General features: G+C 37.8%; 1 protein-coding gene and 1 long non-coding RNA gene across 3 annotated transcripts in view; one reads left to right on the top strand and one right to left on the bottom strand.

The window, feature by feature from the left end:
- The window catches only part of LOC111321154 (TNF receptor-associated factor 2-like), a 26165-nt gene extending 17828 nt beyond the window's left edge, over window positions 1-8337 (bottom strand). The window contains exons 1-2 of the mRNA XM_088759284.1: window positions 7882-8337; window positions 6957-7040 (exon numbers count right to left, since the gene is read on the bottom strand). The gene's annotated coding sequence lies outside the window, so the exon portion shown is untranslated. The remainder of the gene's footprint in view (window positions 1-6956; window positions 7041-7881) is intronic.
- Window positions 2137-22279, top strand: LOC148733264 (uncharacterized). Of its 2 annotated transcripts, none has more exons than XR_016000882.1 (3): window positions 2137-2552; window positions 19811-19900; window positions 21618-22279. It is a non-coding gene; the product is annotated as an uncharacterized LOC148733264 (long non-coding RNA). The 2 variants fall into 2 exon arrangements; XR_016000883.1 differs by lacking the exon at window positions 2137-2552 and adding an exon at window positions 8868-9558.
- The last annotated feature ends 1294 nt before the right edge of the window (window positions 22280-23573 follow it).

Here is a 23573-nt window from a genome sequence, read left to right as displayed (position 1 = left end):
AATCGGAAAAAAATTTTTGGCATCACAATTTAGCTATTTTGGAAGAGTAAGTAGAGCATATTTGCACACGACAGATAAATTGTCACCAGAGTACCCCAAGGGAAAATTAAACGCTGATTTAGCCGCTTCGGGGAAGTGGGTAGCGTAAATTTGTCTGATACAATGTATATTTGAAGTTCATATATTTTGAACTGCGGTATTAGATACGTATGATGCACGATCCTCCTGCGAGGATCGTTCATCATACGTATGTAAATTTGTCTCGTCGAGTCAACTCTCAATGGTCTACCCCAGGAAAAAATTGACCGCTAATGTGGCAATGCACACATCGAGAATTCAAAATACGTTGTCTCACTCAGACCACCTCTCCCCGTATAAATCTTTCTCCAGAAACTGTCATAGTTCTAAACTAAAGTCGTCATAGTTCTAAAGTCTAGTCTTTCCGAGCGTTTAAATTTCCCGCTCGTATGCTAATCGGAAGCTTCGACAAATCCCTCGTGTGTTCTGAAGCCGTTGCGCCATTGTTCAAAAATGGCCACATAGGGTCATTTTTCGCCTGTCTAACAAGTCCTATTGTTATCAAATTTGAGCCACTTTTCTTGGACATCCACATTGAGATTTTACAGTGACAGTTGTTGCACAAAAAAATCCTCTTACTAGTTTTCATGTCACATTGCGGGCTTGCTGATATCAGCGTTTTTTTTTTTTTTTTTGCTTGACTTAAGTCGAGAAGCATTGGCTGCAAAGTGTTATATTGATGAGCAATTGGCAGCTGTTGAAAGCTATCAAAACAATGAGTACGCTGGCCAATACCTCTCCATATATTACTGGCTTAGACTCTTAAGTACAATAGATTTTAGATAACACAGCATGATCTGGCTCTGAAACGAACTTTTCCATTACTGAATCGGCTCTATGAGAATGACAAGCACGTAAAGAGCATATTTTCTCCATTGGTTCGTCATCACTAAGATTTTTTTGGAAAGAAAATTGATTTCAATTGACGATAAACTAGCATGCTACAGTTGATGTTGTTGTTGGTGTTAAAGTCGTCAGTATTGATGCACAGTTTTAGAATAATTTGAATGATTTCGCTGTGTCACTTGTTCATCCAAAGCAAAAGTATTACTATCACTAGTGCTGCCAAAATTTTGCACATCAACGTTATTCAGTATCAATTGATTTTAATGAAGCATCTGAGTTCATTTATTCTATTTTGAACTAGGGATACTGCATTTCTATCCCTAAAGCTTCACTCTACCTCGGTAATCAGTTCATGTACTATATGACCATAAGTGGAAACTGTTGAGCCTTCTTATTCCATTCATTTATTAATCTATTCGTTTTCTACCCAAACGGCGGGAGAAAAGATGAAGACAAAAATTAAATAAAAACTTCAGATCATCTGTCGAAAAAAATTAATAGTTCACAAGACCATCAAATGACGATCATGTGTTAAATGCTGAAGCTCAAAGCTTCACTTTGACTCTTTCTTGAGAAAAGGCAACATGTCGAGATCTGTGATCATGATGTGAGATAATATATATTGGTCGGTAGATATCCTGCTCTGTGAATCACTTTGATATATAGCTGACAAACTGACAGCGCGCACGGGCAAGATGAAGCGAATCCTGTTTTCTGATTGGCTACCTGCACTTGCCCGCATTGGCGTCGGCGACTTATTATTTATTTTTTATGATTTAACTCACTTTAAATCGGATATAAAGATCACTAGAGCCTCTTCGACATTAATTTATACAGAACTCTTTGACAAAGCCAATGAAAGAGCCAATGTTTCGAGTAACACGCTCTCTTATAGAAGCTCGGTATGCGGAAAATATGCCTTACCCCATTTAGCAATAACAGATATTTTACATGGCAACTGAGAACTGAATAAAACAATCTTTAAATGAGAGAGAACTCTGATTGACTCGAAGTCCCTTAATTATAAGAAAAGACAAAATGATCCAAACAAAAAAATGAAACACATTTAAAAGGGAAAGAAAAACTTGAGTCTGATGATCGCTTAGTGCGTGACTGCGTGAAATTCAACTCTCCTTCTTTAAAATGCATATTTCTCTCTGTATATCCGTGCAGACAGCACTTTAGGATAAGTGAAACAACCTGCGCACAGTATGTTCGATCACATACGTATACATAGTTATTCATTTATTCATTTATACATCATATATCTATCTATATCTAGCGCAAATCAAGAACCAACTTAGTAATTCAAGATACGTTCAAAAGGAATAACAGCCGAATTATAGTGAAGCAAATTCAAAATGTTAAGCATTTGAGAAGAGTACGATTTTTCATCTGATCTACCCACAAGATTCTTAGACTCAACATGTTAAGTATTACTTGCTTTGCTGTATACCTAACCTCCAGTGACATACTTTGAAATGTAATTCTTGTTCTTCTTTTAAAACAGCACTTTAGTAAAAGTCTTCTTTAAACTTAATGCAAGAAAGAATTTCTAGAAACATTTCAATTGACGCAAGGAGATCAGAAGGAAAGAATTATGACACCGAAGGCAACAAAGACGTTTGGTGAGTTCTTTTAATCAATGGTAAGGCGTTCCGTATTATGGGTTGTCCTCTTTTACATAGTTAGTAGAGTTACTTCTTTGAAGTTCGCCGCGCTTCCTAACCAGCTGCCTCCACTAACTGTCTTTTATTAGTATTCATAAAAAGTTTATAAGGCTTTCAAGCGTCTTGTCGGCACTCCAAGGGAAAACCGTAATTTCTTTATATAGTGACAAATACAGTGCTTTTGTCTTCACTGGCTTCTTAATTTGTTGTGATAACTGGCGCTAGCAATATCAACTCGTGTTGTGGGCGGTCTCTGTCTGAAGAGCAACTGATTATGTAGTCTGCCCACGGGCGGGCTTTGATTATTCATTTTTTTCTATTTTAACTATCGCAAAATATATTTTTGTCCCTAAATTACATGCAAATTAATCAATGAGCGAGGGACTCATCATCACTAGGGAGAGAGAGGAGGCTTCTCTCAACTCTTGATCCAAAATGACCTGGTCCTTGGCAACCGGTTACCCAGACTTCCTTATCATCCACCAGCTATCAATATTTTAGGAGCTTGGCGACATGTTGCGGTTAGATTGATCTCAGTCCCGCCTCCCGTACCTCGATGAACTTTAGATAGAACATACGGACAGTACTGTCGGATGGGTTCGCTTTGAGACTAGAGATCTAGTTCCTGTGTGGTCATTTATCTAGCTGTTGCGATCTCTCTTGTTGATGTTTAAATTCAATCCATTGAACCGGTTTTGGAAGGCGGTGATCTTTCTTGTAGGATATACTGATTACATAAGTTTCTCTATTGGAAGGGGGACAATGAATAAATGATTAAGCGTTCTCCTGTGTCAATTGACCTCCACTGTTTCTGCCAAAACTCTCGTAAAGAAAAGTGAAAAATTGTCCCATCGCCGACGGAAACGAAGGGAAATTCTGGGAAGAGGATGAGGTCAAATACACTCATAAAGAGCCCGATGGTGATGCAGTTTTGTGACTTTCTAATGAAGCTCTTTTATTTATGACTAACCAGTTTTCCATCATTCAAGAAAATTTATACCCTTGATATTTTTAATCGTCAAGAAAAGTTGACTCCCTTACATAATAAAAAATATATAACATGGTGGCTTCTATCTATGGAATTTCTCTTCTCATGTCCAACTCGTTAACTCAGTCAATCGCAGTTCTCGCTTGTAAGAAAAAAAGGGAAGCACTCGAAGAGAAATTTAATGTCTATGTGCGCCTATGAATTATACTCTCTTTTATAGATCTGACGTTTCGTATTCTTCGACACGCAACGAGAAAGCCCCAACAATAGACGAGTTATTTTTTAGAGTTGAAAATTGTCAGAGGGTCCAAAGTCTCTTGTAATGTGTTTCGTGTTATCTTCCGGTTCAACCTAACTTTGAAATTTTTCTTAAGAAATGAGGAAAACATTTTAAAAGATGACATGTTGAGCGAAGAAGGTTAGCACTTTGCGATTTAGTAAATGTATCATAGCATACCCATCAGAAGTGAAGTGAAAACCTTTATTAATTTATAAGGCTCAGGGTAGCCCCTTCAGACGCAAAAAGCTGTCTGTTATCAATGGGAGCCCTGAGCAACAACATTAAAACATTACACTAAAACAGGAAATAATATAAATATAAATAGAGAACTATTTACAAGTAAAAGATTAAAAGATGTATAACACGAAATATCATTAAGATAATTCGTTAAAAAGAGTGCAACCATAATAATAGAAGGATCTTATATAATAGAAAATATAACAGAATAAATATAACAGAAAACGGAAGAAGACCAAGAAGTTTCAACTCCTTAAAGTATTGCTTGCGTTTCTATGCGAAAGAACGACGTCTGCGAATTACCATTTTATAGCTTATGTCGCCGCGTTAGGGACTGGACGAGCAAGTATCACTGTCACTTCTAAATATAGGTGCTTACACTCATGCAATATCAAGTGCATTAATTAGGTCATAATATTCATAACATGCACATGAAGTCGAGTTGGTCTTCGCACTGCACCTGTCCCTTTAATTTTTATTCCTACCAAAACAAAGAACCCATTTAGTCTTTAAAAACAATGATCATCCATTACACTGTGTCACGGAAGCTGTAAGGAAAGCAAGCATCATGTACACATGCTTTGTGTGAGGGTGGTCTGTTGATTGTATCACGTCTTTTTAAATTACCTTGACGTTCATTGAGCTAACTACTTGTGAAGAAAAAAATGAGCGGCCCATAATCTCGGGGAATGTTGGGTACTGTGAAATACCTTTTAAAAGCATAGAATTTACTTTAGCTCATTTCGCCTGAGGAAAAATGAGCGAAAATTCATTCCAGCGTAACTGCCTTATCTCTCTGTTGTGGTTCGAACGGAAAAAATACTGATGTAAACACGCAACGTACACACCCACGCATAATTATAATCACGTCCACACGCAGAACAAAGTCAGTATTCAACACCGAGCAACAACACAGAATGCGGCCTTAGCGGCAACACAGAATGGTACCTCTAAGAAAATAATGATCTTTATGATCGTCTTCTTAGTGCATGACCAAATTATACTGGCGGATGACTGACAGAGATACTGTAATTGGCTATCACTGCATTTTCTATCTTGCAAAACAACAGGAAGTGAGTTGCGCGAAAACTAATTCAAGCCAACTTGTCAGTTTTTGTAACTAAGCGGAAATACATTCCCGCCTATATTAATTCTTCCACAGTATATATTTAGTAAAACTGAGAAAACTAAGATACCATTCATCAGGAGATCAGGCTTGGTGTCAGGTTAAACTCAGCCCAAAGTAGACAACAAGAACACCGACTCTCGCCACCTTCAAGATGTGGCATTTAAATCTAATCTTGAGCTTTGCTGTAATGAGGTTTTATTTTATTCCCTGTTTCATGTTATTCCTTTTCGTTGTTTTCTTGTAAAATGCCCAGTTTATGCGTGATTTTTATTTTCATTTAGCTAGAACCATCGCTTGTTTCACGAGAAAACGGAACGTTTTGGGTACGAATAATCTTTGTCGAACCAGGCATTACACGTTACATCAGAATGTCTCACATGTCAAAGTTTTGACAAGCAGTCGAAGACCTGTCGTTTTTCAATACTTATTAACGCCACACGGTCAGATATGTTAATTAGTTTGCCGCGAACAAAGGACCTCGTGGTTGAACCAAAGGTAAAACGTGTTCGAAGGAAAATGAAAGTCAACGCAGAATTTATGGCCGCCTTTAACCTTTCCACATTGGTAGTTGGCTTACAACATCACAAGTCGATTACCGTCAAGTTTATTAAATACCCACGAGCTTTATTACTTTGAGAAGACGATACGTGAGAAAGGACTGCGAGACGCAATCACAAATTGTGAAAGAGACCTTGCATGTGGATATCTTTCAGCATTTTCTTACTCTGGTAAGAGGTCAATCCACCTTTTTATCGGTCAAGTATGCGCATTTTCAGCACGTAACTAATACGGCAAAGAAGTCACGAAATCAGATGTAATCTCTAACTCAGGCAAGTCTTGAATTGAGCGCGACAAGTAGACATTTCAACTCGTTAAGTGGGATATAGTGAGGTTTGTCAATGTTGGTTAAGTGTGAGAATGATTTCTTCATTTCATATGTAGCAAGAAAATCAAATAGTTTTCAATTGCAGAGTTTTGCATTTATTCATTAAATTGAAACTCAGTAGTCAAATCAGTAAAAACTGAAAGGAAGCCGCATGAGATACTTTTCAGTCAGGCGTGTGATCAGTTTTCGGTTTTCTAGAAACGGATATTATCTGTAGTATCGAACTACTAGAGTATAAATACTATTACGTAGAATTTTTTTCTGTGGTTTATAAGTTTTTTTGCCATGAATTATTGGAAGAAGGCGTAGTGAAAAGTGAATTGCGAAGAGCGAACAGAACATGCCTCATGACTAATTTGCATCCCGGCAAACACCGCGGCTTATCCAACCAATAATACATAAATAAACCACAAAACGCTGCCTCCACAATGATCCGAATAGGAAAAATAGTGAGGCCCAAAAGCGTTTATTTGAGAAAATAATGCTTGTTCATCCTTGAAAATTTGGAATTAGGTAGTCTAAAGATTAAAACGGAACATCACATTGATAAGCGGGGCAAAAACACTATTCAGGGAAAGCATACTAAAAAAGGTCAATCTGGGGATAAACTGGGTGGGTTTGAAAGCATTGTATTCATGAATAAAAAAAAACTACAATTTTTTCTCATTTCAAAATTTTATATTAGAAAAACTTTTTGGCGTTTCAGTTAGCCTGTCCGGCTTTTATAACAACTGCTTCGGCGGCACGAATATGTAATTAATCTTTTTCCTGCTATAGTTTATACGCCAATACTATAATAATTTAAATTACTTAGATGCTTCGGTAAGCACAATTACTGTTACCTCAGCGTATGGCTTCTCTCTTTACATGTGTCGGTGTTGCTCGATTCCAAACCTCACCACAGTGGTTATTATCACGGCCAAGACCTTAGAATAAGCGAAATACGTTTGCTAAGAGCACAAAACATAACTTTTTCTATATTAGATTTGTGTTCGTCTCAAACAGTATACCTATCGAGCAACGAAATAATGCTGCCGAGCTTTGCAACTGTTCCTCGTTAACGCAGACCATGGTAAGAAAAAACTTACATGGCTGTAAAAACACTTCCCACAAATATGAGTCTATACCGCCTTTGCTCCTTTTGATAGCTTATAAAAGGGAAAATTATTGCCAAATTAAAAGGCTGAATGTTTGTTTCAATTAAAAAAAAGCATGCGCAAAGACTGACCTCTGTCAATACTGGGGAACAGCAAAGGATTGGGCACCACTTGCTCTTCATTGCCCGATTGGAAGTGCGAGTGAAGTAGATACATTTGCTAAGGGAAAGTAGGTGAAATCCTAACCCTAGGAAGGGCGAAGTGGAACAATGCTATAAAGATGAAAAGGGGGGTTTGGGGAAGAATATGGAAAGATAACTTGTGCGAATAAAGAGTTTCGAAACGCCATTGAAACGCACACTTAGTAATCTAGTCCATGACAGGACGCTTTTCAATGATTATTCTTCCTGTGCTTTATTCTCGCCTTTAGCTTTGTTTGATAACGTCTCCTTCTTTCACCTTGCCCTTCGTCATCTATATTGCTGTAAGTTCAGACAATCTGTTTCTACCGACTCGCTTTCTACGTTAAGTTGTTTCTATTTTCCCTTGTCTTTGACGTCCGGCACAAGGGTTCATAAGCATTGTGAGCGTTTATTCAGCTCTTAAATATTTTCCTTACTAAATGCGTCTTAGTAAGTCAAGTACCAAGGCAATAAATCCGTACACTTACCCAAATGTAGCTGTAAGAATACTGAAAGGAATTTGTTGGAATTTTGCGTAGAGGATCAAACAAGGAGGTTCTGGAAAAAAGAATCAGTAGTAAAGCGGTTAATATATTTTTTTTAACTTTCTATGATGCGAAGAAGTATCGAAACTACGGTTGAGTAAATAAACATTATTCTTCTCTAAAATTCACACTGTTATCTACCAATCGTTGTCGTAGATAAGACTCTATTCACCTTTAAAGGGCAAGGAAAGTCATTGTTAATAATTTTAAATCATCATATTTTTGATATGTAATGGCACTTACGAATCTTTCGTTCTATCATAGTAAAACTGAAGTCAGTTTTAGTAGGTAATTTTTCTCACACAAGGAGAATTGATGCAGATTTCCGCACACTGAATTTTTTGATTCTCTGATTTTCTATTCTGCAGTATAAGGTAGATAAGTCTAAATCAACGGGCTCGCAAAGACTTACCGAAAATGTATTTTGGAGATTTTGAAATAAATGAATGAAAATATTTATTTATCTATTTAGATTTGTATTCTTCTTTGGCGCGAAAATATGCCAGGATAAGACATCATCAGCTCTGAAAAGCGAACCTTCTTATGGCTTGTAGTGCTATTGGTATCGATGCTGCTCACTTTCCCACAAAACAAAAAAACAAAAAAAAAAAAACAAGGAAACTGCACTGGTTTCAAGCCGTCTTAGTCTCTAGTCAATACCTCACAAGAGGGCTGTAGGTGTATGTCATGTGACCTTCCCTCACCTTAAACCCGTGACACTCTACCCTGACTTGGGCCAATTACTCGTATCTTTTTTTTTTTTTTTGCGTTTATGCCTGACAAAAGTTCTTCAAATAAGTGGAACATATATTTTACACTTAAAAGGTGTAATAAAGGAGGAAAAATAGTCTGACAATTGTCGATGATACAGATACGTTGCATATGTGACGCATATTAAATCATCTCTGAAACTATAACAGTATGTGTAAGATCGAGTTCAGAGAGCGTAAACTTAAAATTAACTGTGTAACTAAGAATATATAATCTATACATACTGTAACGATAAGACTTCGCAGACTTGTTCCCAACGAGAACGGTTTTCACCGTCTCCTTTAATCCTTTAACACTTTAACCCCAAAGAGTGACTAACATCCAATTTCTCCTTACAATATCACCCTGAATATAACATTACGGTCATGAGAATTGAGAAAAGGACAGGTAGAGACAGGTGCCCATCACGCACGATTTCACAACAAAGGTTAAGTTTAAATTTTCTACGCCTTTAACGAATGGATCGAAATCGAAATTTTTGGCATGACGAAGTTTCACACACCACATACTGAGACAGGAGATCATAGGATTGTCGATGGGTTAGATTTCAGCACGAAATAATTTAGAAAGTTTCAGAAATTTTCTACTTTTACTTTTTTTGTATCCCGATCTCTGATCAAGGCTACAGGTATCTGTGCAAATTGATTATAATTTTTTTTTTTTGGGAAGCGATACATCGCAAAGAAACATGCGCAGGAAAAGTAAACTTTGATCATGCGCGATACTCAGCCTTAGGTGAGGGGGGCGTTTGCCGAAATGCCAACACGGAAAACTTTTATCTGAAACTACAACTAGCAAAGCTAAGATCGAAGAAGAATTGCCCCATGGACTTACCCACTTCACTAGCAGGTAGGAAAATGTGTTAGTACTCGGCATTTCCAACAATACACTTCCAATTAATATAATCTTTGAAAATACGATCGCGCACATTTAGTGTTCTATTCACGAGTAGATACCAGTTGAAAATATTGTCTTCGAGTGAACTGATGTACTTCCATTTAATCTCACCGATAAGACGGCTGAACGTACTGGACATTTCCTCTTCTTTTTTTACGTAGGCAACTGATGATCAATCGCTTGCAACTGTTCTGAAACTTTTAGCAATTATTCAAACGATAGCTTAGCTCACTGCAGATCTTTGAGGCTCAGCGGTGAAACTTCGGAGAGCAATACCGAAGGTCTGTGGTTCGAGTCTTATTGAGGTTCTACATTCGTTACCCCACGCTTGTGACAAGACTAAAAACATCTAAATTTCATCAAACAACGTTAACATTCAGCATCTTTCTCATTCTTAAAAATGAGTTAATTTACAGCGAATACGAAGTATTTCAGACGAAAAAGTGACTGCTATAACGTTTCGTCCGCCTTCAGTAGTCTTAACGTCGATTCCTCTTCGATGCTCTTTTTCAGAAAATCTATTTTACATCGGGACCGCGGCTTTGCAACGCCTTCCATCACATGATCTTTCAAATTTACCCAAAATGTTTAATGAAGTTTACTCCCCATACTGACACAAATTTATCGAAGAGTGCCAAATCGCGGTCGCTATTTCGTTTTTAGACAGACACTCAATTACAATAGGAACTTTGAGTTTTGGTAACGTCTTCTTACTCTAGTTTGATCTTAAGGTGAGGACGCAGTGCTTGCCTACATTTCTGCCCCACCACTTGTTCACCAAGTCATTTTGTAAACATACTCCTTTTCATCGATACGCTTTTATGATCAATTATTGAAGGTCTAGAATGTTATCAAAGCTTTATGGCTAGGACATGACTACAGAACGATCGCATGCAGCGTTTTTCAAAACTTGGCAATTGAAGAGTCCGACCACTTTTGAATGCATCATCGAAGGCTGTCCATCAATCTCTTTGAGTTTGCACAGCTAGTATATAACGTTGTAGATCTGCATATTGATAATCCGTGGGCATCGATCCAAGAATGTAAGTGAATCTAGCGTGGACAGTTGGGCGCGAAGACATTCAACAGAGGTCACGCTCATGTAAGCAAGAGATTCTTACAAACAAAATGTACGATGACATGCAGGGAAACTGCCATTGCCTTTATTCAACCAGCATCTCTCATTATTAAGGTATTTAAGTACGTAACTTTCGGCTTTTAACACCTATGAATCATTTTAATGTAACAAAGGCTTGTTTGCTGAACACTTTTTGCGAATCAACTGAGACAATTATGTTGGTATTATCATATGTGCCTTGCTAAGCACATTCCTAAGAGTTAGTGGGTTTAAATATTAAAGCAGCGCAAGCCTCTGCTTGTAATAGTTCACTCGTTTGTCCCTCGCTTGATCGCTAAGGAATGTTTTAGTACTCGGAGGAAAACTACGAAAGAGTAAACGTAGTCCAACATACGCAGAGACATTAACCATGTCAGATTTTTTCTCGAGAGACAATATCGGTGGGTGCTCTAAGAAAACATAAACAGGCTCTATCTAAATCTTTGTCCCACGAGAATTGAGCTTTAAAAAGCGCTCTTCGTAAACATCACTGCAAAACTTGCACCTTGCTCAGGTATTGATGGTGGAAAAGGCTAGCAGTCGCTTTGATAACATACCTGAGTTGCAAGTTTTACACGTTCCTGAAAACACAGGAAACTTGATTTACTTCAATTACCTTCGTCACTCTATTTCAGTCGTGTGCAATGTTCTGTGAAGTTGGTGCGACATCTCGGTTCGAGTGTCCACGTGGAGTGGGTGTCTATCTGTCATGTTAAGGCATTGTTTCAGGTTAACAGTGTCATTTACAGTTCAAAGCTTCCAAATCTTAAGACAGTGCATGAAAACTAACTCGTCATGGACAGTCCAGTTGCAGTAAGATCAAAGGTATACATAACTGTCATCGAGTATCTAATCCACGGCTTTGATTGACAGTTTTTCAGCTGAATGACTGCACTTCACAGTATGCAGAATTGAAGGGTACTCAGCATAAACACCTTTAACACTGTGAGTGCAGTACTGACATTGAAGGTAAAGCAACTTATAACGGCAATTTAAAAACAAAATATAGGCAGAAAAACTAAAAGATCCCCAAACAAAATCCAGCGATTGTTTTGATAACTAGCTTATCTTATCATTAGGGGATGATAAGACTGCGTTACACTCTTGGTTCTTAAATACACACAAGGGACCCTTATTGACAGCGGGCCTTCCTAAGTCCGAAAGCCGATAAGGCTTGAATGGATACTCGCTGACCTTGCCGCACAGAAATCATGAAAAAAATAGCGTAAACTTTTAATGTCTTAAAGGTTATGATGGGTGCATCATGAAAACCAAAGGAAATTTTTTCTTTCTTGAAGAGAGAGGATTTTATCGTTTGAATCAGCGTATAATGCCCAGAATATCCTAAGATATCCGCACTTCTTTAAGTTCTTGCCGTGACGCCAAAAAAGATGATAAACATCTCACAATAATTTCACGGTGGTGTCACCGGCATGTAATTGAAAAAACACTTTTCCGTGCAGAAATATCTAAATAGGTTTGATTTACACATCGTAGGAGCTTTAGAGAAAAATTTTATTTTTTCGAAAAATGAGCAATTTACTATTTCAATCAGCGACAAATACTGAAAAGAGCCGCCAAATTTGCAAAACGAGTAAGTTCCGAAATACGATAACTTGAGTCTAACATGGTGACCCCATTCGATGAAATGATGAAACGGAGCAGTGGTGGTGGAATATCCAACAACATGGAATGCCTTGTTGTCTGAAACAAAAGTCTTACAAAGATGAAATTACGACGAAATTAAAAAAAAAATTTATAATTAACAGGCAAATTAAAATTAAAATGAAAAGAAGCCTAGTTTGATCGCTGTTGGAGCCTAGAGGATAGGGAACGGTGAGCTTCTTAAGCTAACCCGGCATAGGTTAAAATATTGACTAGATTGGACTATGTTTTGGACCCTTTTTTGAACCATTTTTGGACCATTTTTTTAGATCATTTTACGATCCTCCACTGTCGAGTTATGCGTGTGCCTTTTGAGTCGACTTGTGCACCATCAGTTTTCCTTTGCGTATACAGTATGTAAATACCAGTGATCACGTAATTTCCAGTCCTTATCCCTTGACTTAGCAGCATATAGAATTCACAAGCGGTAACGCAATTTTAACTTTTATACGTTCACTATATAAAATCATAGTTGGTACAATCACAGGCGGCCCAAGCTCTCTTTGAGAACCACACAAGGGACACAATTTGCATATCGATTTATAAGGATTTGTATGGGATTTTCTACAAGATATCCATAGAGATAGTTAAAAGTGAGAATATTAAATAAAAATGGCTTACCTTATTCCATACGTGTGTTGCTTGCTCCTGGTGTCGTTATTTTACCGATTTCACTTGATTTAAGCGGTTTTTTTTAATCCTGGTTTTCTCTTCTTAAAGAGGAGGTAAGCCATTTTTATTTAATATTTTCACTTTTAACTATTTCTATGGATATCTTGTAGAAAATCCTATACAAATCTTTATAAATCGATATGCAAATTGTGTTCCTTGTGTGGTTCTCAAAGAGAGCTTGGGCCGCCTGTGACAAAACTGAACCCGCAAGTGCTAAGCTGCCAAACCAGGTGCAACTTTTCGAACTCTTGTTTACTGCAGATGTCAGAAGGAAGCAATAGAAAAGAGGAGCTCTTTCACGCCACTCACTGCAAACATGTTTGAAGTCAAATTTTTTCAGGTCCTCTTTTCCGGTTTTTCGTAACAGCGATGGGTTTGTTTTGTAATAAAGGCCTGCCACTTCTTTCGAGACAACTGTCATCGCCTTTTCAATGACATGCTTTTTCACAGGCGGGCAGTTCATTATTGCTCCAGCAATTCGTGACGGAACTTCATAAACCAATACTTTACCGATGTTCCCATAAGTTCCTCGAAGTTTTTTATTCACAATTTTGCTGGGATACTTAACAGAAACTTTTACGTCGTGATTCGCTAGCGCCGAAGAAGAGATAGGAGTAGAAGTAAATTGAAGACGGAACTCAAGCGGGTTTATACGCTGTATTGGCGAAAAGGCCACATTGGTAAGCGGGGTTAAACCAGTGAGCTGTCCCTCATCATTACTCAAAGAAGAAACACGAGTGGTTGATTTATACAGACATCTTTGGCCGCGCTAAATTGAAGACTTTTCGAGGCCTTTGCTTGGATCGTTGACGGCACCGGTAAATTTTGGATTCCGACAGCTCTACTTTGCTCTCGACGCTCATCTCCGGCATTGTGCACACGCTTGGCTCTTGGCCTCCCTTGGAAAGATTCAAGAATTTCCCTCTTCAGCTCCAGAACCTTTTCAGTTGCTCATTGAAATTTACTTGACGCCAACTGATGTGAATAATACAATGCTTCTACTCATGTGACTCTTTTTTGTTCACCGCCGAGCACGTGCTGCGTCGCCCTGAGCTTTGCATCACCAAACAGAGGAAGAAAATTGAAAGAAAAAAGTCGTGAACAGCCCCCATGAATATTGAATCAGCTCAAAATCATTCAGTGCACTGTTTCTTTTAAACATGTTTATGTAACTTTGATCATCCATGTAACATGCATATCGTTCGAACAATAAAAGGTAGCCTGTTTTATTCATAATTCTGAGTCTAAACTTGTTATTCAAAAAATGTAATCTACTTCCAATTTCTGTTCTTACTACAACCTTTTACCAAGCTTGATTGGTACAAATACTGGGCAAAGTTTATATCGACAAATTAAAAACTCGAGGAAAAAAATGCTAGTTACCACTCTACTTACCAATATGGATGCTGGGCCAACTTTGCAAACGACTGCGATATCTTCCAAGCATATCAGAAAAGAAAAAGTAAAAGAAAAGCATCGCCTGATGAGTTTTGGAAAAGAAAGGACATATCTTTCATAAACTGTTCCTTCATTGGTTAGATCCAGGTGTTGGTTGTAGCACGTGCGCACAACAGTGTATTGAAAACTTTACTCAAACGTGATTGATTATCACTAGCCACGTTGACCCGCCATGCCTGTGTAAGGGGGCGGTAAGTGTCATGTGCGTGCGCTTACTTGTATCTAGTTTCTTTTCCAAATTTTGTCATATTTTTGACATCACACAGACCGGATTAGTGATCGAAATCATGCTCTTTCCTATACAAACGCTGATGGCGTCTACGCATAACAAACGTGTGCGGTACCTTGGCTGTTCTAGATAGCCGGTGTACGGACTTTACCCAGAATCACCGCGGTGTAACGGGACAAAGCAACTAATAATGTCAAGAATAGATTCGAGAGCGGCTACGCAACAATGCCAGAATGACGTCGATTTATTTAAATTAAAGTGATCTATTTTTACAACTTTCCTCTTGAACTCACCTCCATAATGAATAAATACAAATGTAAGGGAAATGTATAGGAAAGGAAGAAGATTTTTTAAATGTTAGCTATGTAAAAGAAACAACAGAAAAAACCTTTTATACGAAGGAAATGATGAAATTGATTCAATAAATGTTTGTCACGCGTGACCAGCACACTTTGAACTTTTGCGGTGTTACTACGTTAATCAGTGAAAGAAGACAGAGGTTCGAACCCCCCCTCACACCTAAATGTTTTTATTATTATTTTTATTATTATTATTATTATTCTCTCTTTTAATCTCTCAAAAGAAAAATTTTATCCACACAGAGACTTCGCAGCAACTAATTAATTTGTCACAATGTTTCTTAGCGCTTAAACTTCAAGGGTGCGTTAAGAGTACGTCAATGAATGATTGTGACGAAGAATGATATGCTTGGCTGACTCTCCTTGTTTTTCTTTGATTTTTTCATCTGTTTCCTTTCAATGAGTAATGAAAGGACGATAGCACAGCATCTGAGCTGGGAGAGGAGTTATAGATACTTCGAAGAAACTGATTGGCACGTGACGGTAATGGATTTCTAGTTATGAAACAAAGCTCGAAGGTGCAAAGTCATCAAATATAAACAAAAAGTTGCTTTCAACTATGCCGAGTTATTTCCGGAGACGTTGAATCTTACAGCTTATGATTGCAAATAATAGACGGTTATGTGATTGTGCCACCAGCACCAAAAACTTTCTCTACTATGCAGAAGTAGCACTTTTTTTCAAAGAAGGTTGTAGAATAAAAGGTTTAGTATCTTGATTTCAATATAACATGTTACAATTGCAAAAAAATCGACCTTTTTACCATATTCGTTATCATCAGCTTGCTTTTATCTTTATCATCCGAATAACCTAAATGATACTAAAACACATTCTAGATCAACGACCATAAAACTACATCCAACACTTCTTTAAACGTTTACGCATTGAAATAGTTTTAGAAGTTTGTCTGTTATTGGCAGATCAGAGCAGATCATGCACTCTTGACAAAATTAAGTTTTTTTCCACAAGCATTAACGTTGTAAAATTCAGTAACGACTTACTGTATCACGTGTCTCCCAAACTTTAGAAACCCTCAGTTATGCTTATGCCACCTCTGAAAAATTGCTCACAATCACATTTATACAGCTCTTAATGTAGTGCTCTATCTCTGTGTGCAAGCAATCTTAACTTCACCTTTATACTTTGTTACAAAGGACCAAGAAAGTGCCGACGGAACACATTTACGATACGCTAAATATAGTTTTTGCCTTGTTATAACGACAACGAACTTTTCAGTAAAAGAATGCTATAGAAAGTTTACACGAATATTCTTCAAAATTCTCGAAAAGGCTTTAGTCTATGTACAAGACGTTCATAGTATCTTATTAACCAAGCGCGAGGGCCGTACTGGGAGAATATCGGCCCGAGGTCTCGACAGTACGAACCGAGCGCAGCGAGGTCCGTACAAAAAAGACCGAGGGCCGATATTCTTCCAGTACGGTCCCCAGCAAACTTGGTTAATAAGAGATTTATTATACGACTGAAGTTCAAAGGGACACAAGTGCGGTATCATTCGGGACCATTCGGAACAGTGCCCGGTGCAATACTGAGAGAATATTGACCGGCAATAGAGCATTTTGATTGGTTGATTTTAGTTATTGGCCCTCTGACTGCCCGAGTCGTGTAATAATACTTATTATTGCTGCGTCCATCTTTCGCTGATGTTTCGGAAATTTGAATGAAAAAAATGAAACGATTGAACTTTTCGTGAGTTAAGTGTATTTGATTTTCTTAGTTATCTGTTCATTCATTCTCTTACACGTATAATCTGGCATGTAAAATCTAAACACGAAGAATTTGTTCTGCTGGAATTAAGTCTTAGCTTTCCTTTAAAAATTGCATTAATATAGTTTGTGAAGGTGTAGTCTGATCGTCTGGGTGAGTGTAGTCCTGAGAAGGACTGTTGTCGGTGGCAGTGACTGACGTTTCGACAACCTGTGCGGAAGTCATCATCAGAGTCAAGTGAGTGATTGTTGTCAGTAGAATGTTCTTATTCCAGTTCGTGTGAAATGATCGGTTGGTTTTGCCGTGATGTTATTGGCTGTAAGACTCAAGTGACGTAAGTCGTTCGTGATTGGTCTGTTTCGGTCTGTCGGTAAAGCTAGGTTGTTCTTTTTCGGTCGTTTGTGATGTTTATGTCGTGAATGAGTCGTTTGTATGGGGCGGGTAGTTGTTGACATCTGTTTAGGGGAGTCTGTTCTAAGTTAGTAAACCAGCTTTCCAGAGTCAGTCGTTGAAAATAGTCAGTGCTGTAGGTTAGGCATTGCGCAGAGTCCCAGTCAATGTTGTGGTTGGTAAGTCGATGGTGTTCAGCAATGTGATTGCTGACATCACCTTTCCTCGTCGCCCGTCTGTGTTCAGTCAGTCTTGTTGTGAGGTTTCTGCCAGTCTCACCGATGTAGGAGGCTTGGCAGTCGGAACAATTGATCTTATAAATCGTTCCCTGTCTGTTCCTCGGTTCGTCTTTGTCTTTAACGTTGGTTAGTAACTGACGTAGTGTGGTGATGGGTTTGTGGGCAACGCGGATTACTGCATTAATATAGTTTAATCAATGAATATCAATAGCTCTATATTGTTCTATGTGTATGAACAGTTGTGTACTTCTCTAACTTAACCACGCCTGACATTAAAGCCATGGAAAAGGCCTTTGAAGCTGTGAAGAAAAGCTTTCCAGAGGGCTACCAAACTGTGGTAAATCAATTTGCACCAAAGATATTGACCAAAACATACCTATACTCAGCAGGTTTATGAAATTTCATATTGAGCACGGTGCAGGTGGTTAATTTCACTGTAAAGAAACAGCAAAGCACCAGGAATATTTTTACTGACTGAATACTTAACTAAATGAAACACTATCACTCGTAATTATATTTCTGAGGGAAGGTCAAATTGGCTCCTTCGTGATATGCATGGCACGGTTCAACTGACAGTTTCAAAAAGGAAAAGTTGGAATATGTACATCAATTTACTTATATTTCCTGTATACTATATTATTCTGTTTTCTAATTCTTGGTTCTAAAAGCAATTTAGTGGTCAATTACTTATTCTGAATTGTTGCGCTGAATATGGGTTAGTTCAATCTATGTTTTCTACTGGATATCAATCCTGTGGCTGGCAGCCCTTCATTTCAACTATAATCTTCGAAGGGAAAAAAAAAAAGGTGAATAATCAAGGCCAACTAGGTCTTTGGGTAACTCACCCAAAGTACAAGGATGTAGAGGAAATGCTAAGAAAAGCCAGGGTAGCATTTAATGCTAAGAAATGCCAGGGTAGCATTTAACTATGTTGAAGTTTTGCTTTTTGCAAAGTGCATAGTGCATACAGACTTGCATAAAGACTGCCCTGTAAAATCTTATGTGGATCATATGTGCTCAGACTCTATTTTTGGAATCTGAGTTAATACCTTAATAGAAGCCAGACCACCTGGCCCAGCTAGGGGTAGAGCAGGTGGAAAACTACAGATCTGCAGTAAATATGACCATGCAACTATGCAAACTACATGAGCACACTGCTTACAATAATCACTTATTACTTTAGTACTCAAAAAAGCCAAAACCACTTTGATTCGATTCTCATAGGACAGCAGGATAGTGTCCGACACAAAATTCAGGAAATACCGGCTAGGACATTAGATAAAAACTTGAATTTCTAGAGTTCACAATTCCTGGGTGTCATGGTATCAGTGTAGACAAAATACTTTTGTTCATGAAAATTAGAGGAGCACTACTTCATAAAATTTTCTTAGCATTCTGATTTTTTTTCGGAAGACGAAAAGCTTTATAAACACGAGTTCAAAGTAATGAGTAATAATTAAAACAATTCATAGAAACAGACAAGCTGTTGATCTTCTTCTAAGTCATAGTAAACCACAGTTTCGCTTGGGAAAGCGTTGCATAACGGCCTAACTCACAGTATGACAAAGGAAAAGATTTGAACTTCCAGCAAAATAAGAACATGGGTAAACTGGCTGGAAGAGTACTGCTCGAAGTCACCTTGAAACACAATAAAGATAGCCTTTCAAGAAATATTTTTATCCTACTACAGAAGCTTAACTAAGAACATATATGCTAAACTTTGTATTATGAACTTCTACTTCACCAGTAAGCCGCTTTTGAAGCTCTAGCTTCCTCACTTCTTCACAAGCCACGTTTAGACCGTCCTCAGTCATCACAGGCGGCCCAAGCGTACTGTGTGTGATTTTGGGGTCTAAAGTTCGTTAACTTTTTTCCGTTGCCGCTTTGTTGCCAACGGTCGTTGTGACGCTGTTTTGGCGACTTCCTTTTTAACGCGTGCGGTGTTGCCAGTAAACTGTTTAAAAGGGAAAATTATAAAAAAAAAAAAAAAAAACATTAAAAAATCAAAAAGAATAATAAAAGCGAGGAATATATCGTATGAGGTCTCCTTACCTTTTTTCCGTAGCTGCTTTGTCATTTACGGTCCTTTTAGCGCTGTTTTGGCGACTTTCTTTGTAACGCGTGTGGTGCTAGCGGTCAACTGCGTACACAGCCAACTGGTCAACTGTATATACAGTTGACTGGTAACACCGCACACGTTATAAAGAAAGTCGCCCAAACACCGTTAAAAGGACCGTAAACGACAAAGCAGCTATGGGAAAAAGGTAAGGAGATCTCATATGATATATTCCTCGCTTCTATTATCCTTTTAATTTTTTTCTTAATTTTCTTATAATTTTTTCTTCTATAGAGTTCACTGGTAAAACCGCACGCGTTACAAAGAAAGTCGCCAAAACAGCGTTAAAACGACTGTTGGCAACAAAGCGGCAACGGAAAAAAGGTAAGGAGACTTCACAGCTTTCATTATCCTTTTTAATTTTTTCTTAATTTTTTCGTTGTTTTTCCTTTTTTAACGGCCCACACTTATGCTTAAAACTCGATCTTAATATGTTAGGTATTGTTGTTTATGAACTTTAGACACCAAAATCACACAGTACACTTCGGCCGCCTGTGTCCTCTAAGCGAAGGCCTCTTCCTCGGCTGCGCGGGGTTCTACTTCTTCGTCGTAAGGAGCGCGAAATATCCAATATTTTTCCTCAACACTACAACAATTATCCATGGACCCCTCATCGAAAGAAACAGTACAGTCAAACCTCGATTATCCGGACCTCGATTAACCGGATTTCTCGATTATCCGGGCTAGCTTTTCTGGTCCCCTTTTTTCATGAATATTACTTAGTCACATTTATTATCCGTAGGAAAGCTATTATACGCCGAACTGAGTTATAAAATTCCAGTCAGAACTGAATTTGTTTCGCATCAAAAGACAATTTTGGGCAAGGTTATTGCCCGAGTGATCTTAAACGAGCACAACACGTACAGTAGTAAATTGTAGTCAGAAATGGCTTGTGATTGTGGTTCATTCTTGCATGATTCTCGATTAAATGTTACGGTTTACAAATGTATTTAGTGTTAACTCATTAATATTCATATTTTCGATTACCCGGACTCTCGATTATCCGGACTAGTCGGGCGAGTCCCCAGTGGTCTGGATAATCGAGGTTCGACTGTACCATTAGGACACCTGGGAGAACAGACTGCTGAATGGTGTTCCCTAGTTAAATAAAGCTTATTATTATTATTGTTGTTGTTATTATTATCATTATCATTATCATTATCACTATCATTATTGTTATTATTATTATTAATATTATTATTATTATTATTAATATCGGTTAAAATGAAGAACCGCGACGTTTTTCGAGCAAGATCGATGAATTCCCTCATCTACTTCGACAGAGCTTCGACGAAAGGGATAACATTATTTCTCAATGGGCGAAAACGCTGAAAAATATCATTGGCTCAGTTGTTGTAGTTTGAGCAATGGCGGACAAAGTTCAGCGAGTTTTAGTCAAATTTTTCTGGGACATTGCTTGCCGTGGAAAGTCTGAATTGTATTTTTTCTTTTTGTTTAGGATCTAAACTTTAATTGTCGGCATAAAGTTTGATTTTGAAGAACATCAATTTTTGTCTCGGTATCACTATATGTTCTTTTCAGCAGAATATTAATACGTCTTTTAATTTAAATATGGAGGAGTTACTACAAGGTAGAGAGTACGCTTTCGTGAGCGAATGGCCTGTAGTGGATTATGAGCTCTCAAGCTTAAGATGTCCTTTTTTAAGTATAGAGACTGAGGTGTTTGATATTTTTCATTTTCTTTCCGTAGTTTTGCATCATTTCCATCGGCAAAGCATTTTTATGGTTTATATCTTTCGTGATTGATTTATGAGATTTTAAATTAAAACTGTTCAACAATGAATTGTCATTGAACAAGATTTGAATCATCGCACGTAGGTAATAAACATAAATTCACCATGTAAAGTCTGTCAATATGTTGTTTATGGTTTATATCAGAAATCTTACTCCTTCGATTTCCGATACTACCAACTCTTGCGTAAATATCATGAGAGACTTTCCATGAAGTATATATTCGTCACCTGAACAATAAAACAGTGGCTACAGATCGAAACACTTTTTTTTCCTTTCCATTTTTCAGCTTCAGGATATTCCCAGGCGAAAACAAGTACATCTCAGTCGTGGACTACGAAGCTTTCATTTCATGACCGTAATCTTTTCTAATTTGTATTTCATAGATAGCTGCCTAATTTTCCTAGCCCTCATGGTTATTATAGACAGCTAATACCTTACTCTTAAGTTTCAAAATCTATGTATTTCTTATTTCTTCTTGTTGGTATAAATAAATGTTGTTGTTTGAAAACGTGGTGTCTGCCAGACTCCATTGACCCATGCCGAATCTGGAACTCCTTAAAAAGAATTGCACCTCCCGATGAGTAAAGTTTCGTGCATCCTACGTATTACAAAAACTGTGAGGTACTGCAAGTTTGTTCATAGGAGTTAGTATACTGCCGTCACATTTAACTTGTATATGAGAACTCCAGGCATAAGGATTCTCTTGAATTAATAACGATTAACTTAGTTTGTACTAAATTAATTCTAAGTAAATATGACATACTCTTTATTATGACTAGTTTATTAGAAATCAACAATGTCTTTTCCCTCCTTTCCTTGCAAAAGCAAGTCACATTACACAACTAACCATAATGTTTATTTTTCTTGTACAAGTAACCTAAAACTGAGAAACTAAATGATGAATGAAGATATTAATGGAGACGTACTTGTCACTAACTTTACAGTGAAATAAACTAGCACTGACGTAGAAACTAATTGAAACCATTAATTCCAATAATTGCTAGATCTTTGAAAATACTCAACAAAACCCTTCTACATTTTCGTGTACAATGCGTGAAAACTGTACAATGTGAAAATGGTGCAAGTTGCAATTTGAGTCCCTGAGTTGTCTTTTCGCTGCGTTTACACGCCTCTAACTCTCACATCTCCGCTTTAACCCCTTAAGTCAATGAACTATTTATTCACATAGACCTAACTGACAAACCATCATTATTGATCTCTTTGCATAGCAACATTTGACCCATTTTCATATAAATATTGTTTGTTCAGTGCACGCCCTAAGGCTTGAGCAAAGAGCACTAAATTTCAATCATTGCTGACGCGTTATTACATTGAAATACTTACACTGTTTGTGCCTTGTCGAAAAGAAAAAGTACTTAAAGAACACAAAGAAACTTAGGTAGTTATGCAGGACCTTTCTTCACTACAAGAGAGGTAGTTGCACAGAGAGGTAACTCATGACATCACAGTCCAGTTGGTACAGCAAACATTGCGAATAAGGCATCCATTTCGACAATCAGACCATCTAACTTATTTAGCATACTAGTTTTAAAATCTTCAAAGTACTGATGTAGAACAGTAAGGTGATGCTGATGAACGGCTGTATTCTCTGCCTCTGTACGTATTTCGGTCTCCATCCTTCATTCTCGACGACCCATTTCGTCAAATTTTGAATTCATGTTGGACCATATCAGTCTCCATCTTCTCTACTCGATTATTCAATTCTTCCATTTGCTTTTCCACTTTCCTTTCCACATTTCCCCCACGAATATCCATTTCTTCTAATTGTGAGATGAAATGAGCCATTTCCTTTCTTATCATCTCTACAAGACACTCCATCGAGTCCACTTCGGATATTTGCTTCTCCCTCGTCTCGGCACGGTTATCCATCTCTATGAATAGCAAATCGTGCTGGGCCATTTTTTTAGTCAGCTCTCCAAGACTTTCCATTTCTTTCATTTGCAAATTGTACAGGGCCATTTTCTTCTCCAAATTTTCAACACGATCATTCATTTCGTCCAATTGTGAGTGGCAATGAGCCATTTTCTTCAACATCATCTCTCCAATATTATTGATCTTTTGCAATTGCGAGTCGATTTGGGCAGTGTTCTTTTTCATCTTTTCCCTAAGATTATCCATCTCTTGCAATTGGGAGTCGTGTGAGGCCATTTTTTTGATGAACATCACTCCAAGATTATCTGTGTCTTTTACTTGCGAATCGCGCTGGGACATTTTCTTTCTT

The sequence above is a fragment of the Stylophora pistillata genome, chromosome 4 (assembly GCF_964205215.1).
Source record: "Stylophora pistillata chromosome 4, jaStyPist1.2, whole genome shotgun sequence".
Classification (NCBI taxonomy): domain Eukaryota; kingdom Metazoa; phylum Cnidaria; class Anthozoa; order Scleractinia; family Pocilloporidae; genus Stylophora; species Stylophora pistillata.
The sequence above is the reverse complement of the archived record's forward strand: the minus strand, read 5'-3'. Positions and strand labels throughout refer to the sequence as shown.